Source organism: Gopherus flavomarginatus, chromosome 1 (assembly GCF_025201925.1).
Source record: "Gopherus flavomarginatus isolate rGopFla2 chromosome 1, rGopFla2.mat.asm, whole genome shotgun sequence".
Taxonomy (NCBI): Eukaryota; Metazoa; Chordata; order Testudines; family Testudinidae; genus Gopherus; species Gopherus flavomarginatus.
In genome coordinates this window covers 141,043,717-141,049,732 of record NC_066617.1, presented here as the reverse complement: position 1 = coordinate 141,049,732, position 6,016 = coordinate 141,043,717, and positions in this window count along the sequence as shown.

Here is a 6,016-nt window from a genome sequence, read left to right as displayed (position 1 = left end):
GGAGTGGGGGGAATAGAAAGAAAATTAAACATTTCAGGACTAAACTCTTAACCTTTCAAATACTGTTTATGCTGCAGTGAAAAAAACAAAACAAAACAAAATAGCAACAAGTAGCAAGGCTGGAAAAACTGCAGAATAATACAGAAATGGTTCAGATGTAAATAATAATTAATTGGGTATGGTCAAGGTCCCATGTACCCTGTAGCTGTGGACTTGTTGCAGCCTTATGCTCCAGAGTTCTAACCCTTATGCTTGTGAAGACAGCTTTCCGATTTGAACAGCGTGTACAGCGGCACAGTCATGTCCTTCTACAGTGTGAGTCTCCACACATCCTGAAATCACAGCTCTGTTAATCTGGAAATCTAATTATGCAAAGTTGTTCACTATTACATTGCTGATCATTTTCACATCCAACTAATATGCTTATTTCAAACGTTAACTTGCCTCCAACACCTTGTCAGCTGCCTAAAGCTTCAAATGCCTCCTATCCAATTTCCAAAACTTCCCGCTTACCCCTGAACTTTTTTAAGGGCTCGTCCTGATGAACAGTTAGCATGCAGCAAACTAGGGTGTAAATCTACAGTGCTGTGCACTCACTGCCTGTAAGGACCCTGCTGCTGTGCACTAGAAGTGTGATAGGATCTACTCTGCTTTGAAACAGAGGGACATCAACGTGCAAGGGGAAACTTTTAGTATGTGGTAACAGGGTCCACATGGACAGTTAGTGTGTGGTAGGCTTGTGCACTCTAGATTTACACTTCAGCTTGCCATGCAGTATTTGTTTAGACAAGCCCTCTAGTGGTTTCCACTTTCAATACAAAATTCTGCATCACAGTAAAAATTATGAGGAAACAAAATAAATTAAATACCAAATTAACACAAAGGCAGTGTATTGTTAGTTTTATTCATTATGGCTTGGAAGGATTTAGGCTCATAACTCCCTTAGGCCCTTGTCTTGCAAATACTTAAGCATGTGCTTAACTTTACATGCTGGGAGTAGTCCGGCTGACTTCAATGGGTGTACTCACAGTGTGTGAAATTTAGCATGTGTGTAAATCCCCTTGGAACATCCCATTCTACTGAATTTCATTCAATAAACCAAATAGATTTAAGGAATCTGAAGATGCCACAGAATTTCCAGTCTGCTGCATTAGAGTGCTACAGAATTTAGGTCAAGCTTGACACAGAGTATATAGAGATATGGTTATGGGAATGATGACTTGTCAACTTAAAAATTACACTGCTCTCTGAATATGCTGTGTCTAGTACTACTACAAGTACCATTTGAGATTAATATAGTTGAAAGATTAGAGAAAGAAGAAGCTTGATTATTTCCATTTATTTACTTTGTGCATTTGATGGACTTTGTTTATCATCTGTTTCACTATTTCCCCCTTATAGTCAATTTGTTTGGATCATTCATGTGGCAACAGGTGGGAGAAAACATTTAAAAATTTAGTAAAATATGATTACAAAACCACAAAAATTGTCAGGGAGACTCAGGGATAGGTGTAGTAGCTGAAACAACTCATCTAATTTTTTTAGACGACTACATTTCAAAATGACTATGTGCCGTAATGCAGAAAAGAATGGGCTTGATTCACTAACTTGTACTGGAGAAGCATAGGCCACGGGCAGAAAGGCTGCCATGGCTGAGGGAAAAGGAAATAGGCAAATAGCAATGCAAGCTGCCTGCAATCCCCATTCTGCTGGAAAGCCTGGAGTCAGCTGATGCAAGTGGGCAGTTCCAGCTACAGAGTGGGAACAGGGTACCCAAGAGATGCAGCACTCCTATGGGCTCTGACTATGAACTATGGCATAATCCTTAAATACTAATGCCTGGCCTATCCAGAAACTGAATTCTACAACAATTGCAGCAAATTACACCCTTTCATGCCTGTAAGGGACAATCTGCTTGCATTAAGATTCACATAGTATGGATGACAAGAAGAAATGAGTTTTGATAATCATTTATAGCAATGTCTTAATTAGGTGCTGGGAGAGATTTCCTGAGCATGGTGCTGAAAAGTACAAGTTATACATCCTCTTTCCACCAGCCTAGATCCTTGCACCACAGGAAGGGAAGGGAATATTACCGCTCCTACTTTCCTTGAGGTTTCCACTTAAGGGAGACAGCTTTAAAAACTAGTCAGTTCCTGAAGCAGAGGATGTGCTGTTTCATACTTTGTGTGGGGCTCCAACTAGACTCCCGCCACACCAATGGAAAGGAGTCTGGGCTGATCTTTGCCCCCATCCAACCTCCTCCTGTTGGAATTTCTGCCTCAGGCTCCCTGTATTTAGGTGTAACACCAGGTTTCATTACAGTAGATTCTATCATTAGCTTGAAAACAGTTCTCAGTTTAGTATTTGCCCAGCTAAAAGCAGGTCTTTATACTGGTGCTAAAGTAATTTGGTTGGATGGGTCTGACTGTGAGCTGGACACATCTGCTCTTCTCAAAGATTTTTTTTAAGTATATTATGGGACAGAGAATTTTGTGGGGAAAGCTGAGGCAGAATCAAGTGACAATTTACATTACCACTGTGTCAAGAGAAAAATGAAGCAGGAAGAGATTTCTGCTATTAAAGGGACAATTAGGGAAAAGATATTAAAAATTATATAAACAATGGTCAACAGATATAAATAAGTATAAAAACAGGGGAGATTGTAGAGTTGGGATTTCAGTCCATAAAATATGCTACCTAGGGAAAAAACAGTGACTATTAATAAGTAATACCTAGCTCTTCTATAGCACTTTTCATCAGTAGTTCTCAAGAGCATTATAGAAGAGGTTTCATTATTTCATTGATAGATGGTGAAACAGAGACAGAGACGTGAAGTGAATTGCTCAAGATTACCTAATGGGCTAGTACCAGAGCGGGGACTAGAATCCAAGTCTCCTGAGTGGTTATCTAGTACTCTAGCCACTAGACAACACTGCCTCTCCAGCAATAGCTTTAACTAATTTTTACTATCTGTCACCAAGAGCAATCAATCAAACTTCAGGCAAAACACACTGACAAGTAACCACAGAAAAGAGACATTAAATGCCATCCCGATATGCAGTGGTCTCAACAACTGAAAACTATCCCCTTGCACTCTCCAATCTAGTGCCCTGGGCGTTTTTAATCTGACACGAGAAGTTTTTAATTTGGGGAAATAATTTAACCTCTCATGTTAGAGAGGTTAATGGACAGCATTCCAATAACGTTATTCTGGTTGCAGGTGTGTGTGTTACAAGATTGCTTCCTATCCCTGGTACATTATACTCTATCCCAGAGTTCCCCAAACTTTTCCCTGGAGCAGGGCTGCGGCTCTGGGTGGGACGTGGGGGAGGGATGTGAACAGGGGTAAGGGGACTGAGGCTGGGGCACAGCTGGGGCCAGGTCTGGGACGACGCCGGGGCTGAGGCTGAGGGTGGGAGTGGAGCCGCAAGTGGGCTGTGGCAGGGGCTGGCAGCTGGGCCCTGGCCTCAGCCCCCCACCCCCCAGCCAGCGGCCCAGGCTGCGGACGGGTCTGGGAGTGGAGCCGTGCTGAAGCTGGGGCTGGGGCCAGGAGCTAGACACATGGCTGGACTGGAGCAGAGCTGTAAGTGCTCAGCACTGTAGGGGCTGGCTCGGGCCCTGCCACTCTTCCCCCAGATGTTCCTCCATGTCCGCCCCCCAATAAGTGCGCCCCATAGTTTGGGGACCGCTGCTCTATCCTCTTAGCCACTAGCCCAACTTCTCTGAGCTCATTAACACAAAAATGAGCATTCCTGAAGGTAGAGATTATCTGCTCCCCATCCTGCCACACACTCACAGATGTCAAACTAGGAACAAGGAGAGCCTTGGAAAGATGAGGATGGGAGGACTCAGCAAATAGCTTTAGAACCTTTTATTGTTTTTTAAACATTGAGCCATCTGGATCAATTCACAGGGTGATGATATAAAAAAGAAGGAACCTGCAGGGAGTAACTCATGGCCTAATACTTTCCCTCTTGCTCAGACTCAGTAATCTGGATTTACTCCACTCTGACTAGGCCCATAAGAAAGCTCTCTCTAGGTTACTGTTTAATCCTTGCATTTAATAACTTGTGGAATAAAAAACCAGTTGGACTTTCCTACCTCTGCGACATCAAAGTGGAAGGTCCAAAAGGATTTCAAAGGACACTTTTACCAACTAAGCTGCTAGGACGTTCTTGCAAAACAGTAGCTGTGGTCACCCACTTAACCTCCTCCTGTCAGAATGTAGAGTGACATCACAAGGCTTTCTGGAGACATCAGTGTTTCTATAGCAATGGTAACACCACAAGGAGGAGATCTAGACTAGATGGGTAAAAGGAAAATGAGACATACCATTTATATCTGATTCCCACTCTTCTGGCATATTAAGTAATATAGAATTTGCAGCTATACTTTCTCCTCCCTGGGGTACAGTAGGAGATGGGGTAGAAATACATGACAGCTGAAGTGTGCGGTTTTTGACCAGATCTTTAGGTAATCAATAACAGTGAGACTTCTTTTTGATGTTTGGTTTTTATTTTCCTGTTTCAAATACAAGAAGTTCTTTCCCATTCAGCTTTGCTTTCCCAAAACCTTTTAAAATATAAAGGCCCAAATCCTGTTCACCATAAGTCACACAACTAATCTCATTGATTTTCATGGGACTCATTGCACGATCAAGGCAAGAAGGATTTATTTATTATTTTATATCAGAGAGGTAGCCGTGTTAGTCTGAATCTGTAAAAGCAGCAAAGAGTCCTGTGGCACCTTGCAGACTAAGAGACATACTGGAGCATGCATCCGACGAAGTGGGTATTCACCCACGAAAGCTCATGCTCCAATATGTCTGTTAGTCTATGAGGTGCCACAAGACTCTTTGCTTCTTTTATTTTATAGGCTTTTTAATAATATCACTGTAATAACTAAACATCTCTGGCAAACTAACAAATCTACTTTCACACCACTGTGAGACTTGAAAGCATTATTTTATATAAGGAGACTATACGGCACAGATATGGGAAGTGAGTTGCACAAAGTCACAGAGAAAGTCTGTAACAAAGACAGAAATAGAACCCACATTGGCTGACTTTCAATCTTTTGTCTCAGTCACAATCCATCCTTGTTCATTATGGTAACCCCATTATTACTTTCTATATACCACCACACGTGCATGGAATTGTACAACACAAAAAAGATGGAGTCCTTGCAGTACAAAGCTTCCAGTCTACGTTAAGACAAGAATAGGGCAACATGAGGGTTAGGAGTTTGGGAGGAGGAAGGCAAAGATGGGAAGATCCATGCAGCTGCTTGGGAACTGAATGGTTTAATAGACTTAAGAGAATGTGAGCTGTAGGTGCTCAGCACCTCTGAAATTCTCCTTTATTTAGATGCCTAAAGTACACACTCACAAGTTACAGTTCTGAGATTAAAATGAGACTGGTTTCCAACTATGCTTTGTAAGTCTCCATGGTTTCCACCTGAGCACACAGTACCATATATTTATTGATATAGTGCTGGAATCTGAAGTCAGACTCAGACCTTACTTAAGCCAAATTTTCATTGATTGGAAGAAATCCGTGTCTGAGAAAGTGCTGAGAAAATTGAGTAAGACTTTCAAAATCTAGACTGTATTGCCTTTAGTACTAAAATGCTGTACTGGAATAAACAAAGGAACTTGTTCTCTCTCACTATTAAACCAGCACTGAAACTCATTTAATATTATGGCTTTTCAAAAACTCGTAATTTAGGTTTATAAAGTGACCTATTTTCTTGAGAAAGGTCACACATGGCAAACCACAGTCCTCCGTGCAGCCCAGGCCTACGCTGGCTAGGTGTGAGCAGGGCCCGGGATGCTGGATGATCTCGTCGGGTCCATCTTCCAGCCCCCTCTCCCCGGGCTGCTCCCTGCAACAACCCTGCCCTGACCCTGCTGCGTCTCCCCTCCCCTTCTCCCGCCCCGGGCTCCACGCTCCGTCGCTGCTGCCCCTCCCATCGGCGCATGCGCATCTGGGAGGTAACTCCGTTCCTCTCCCCT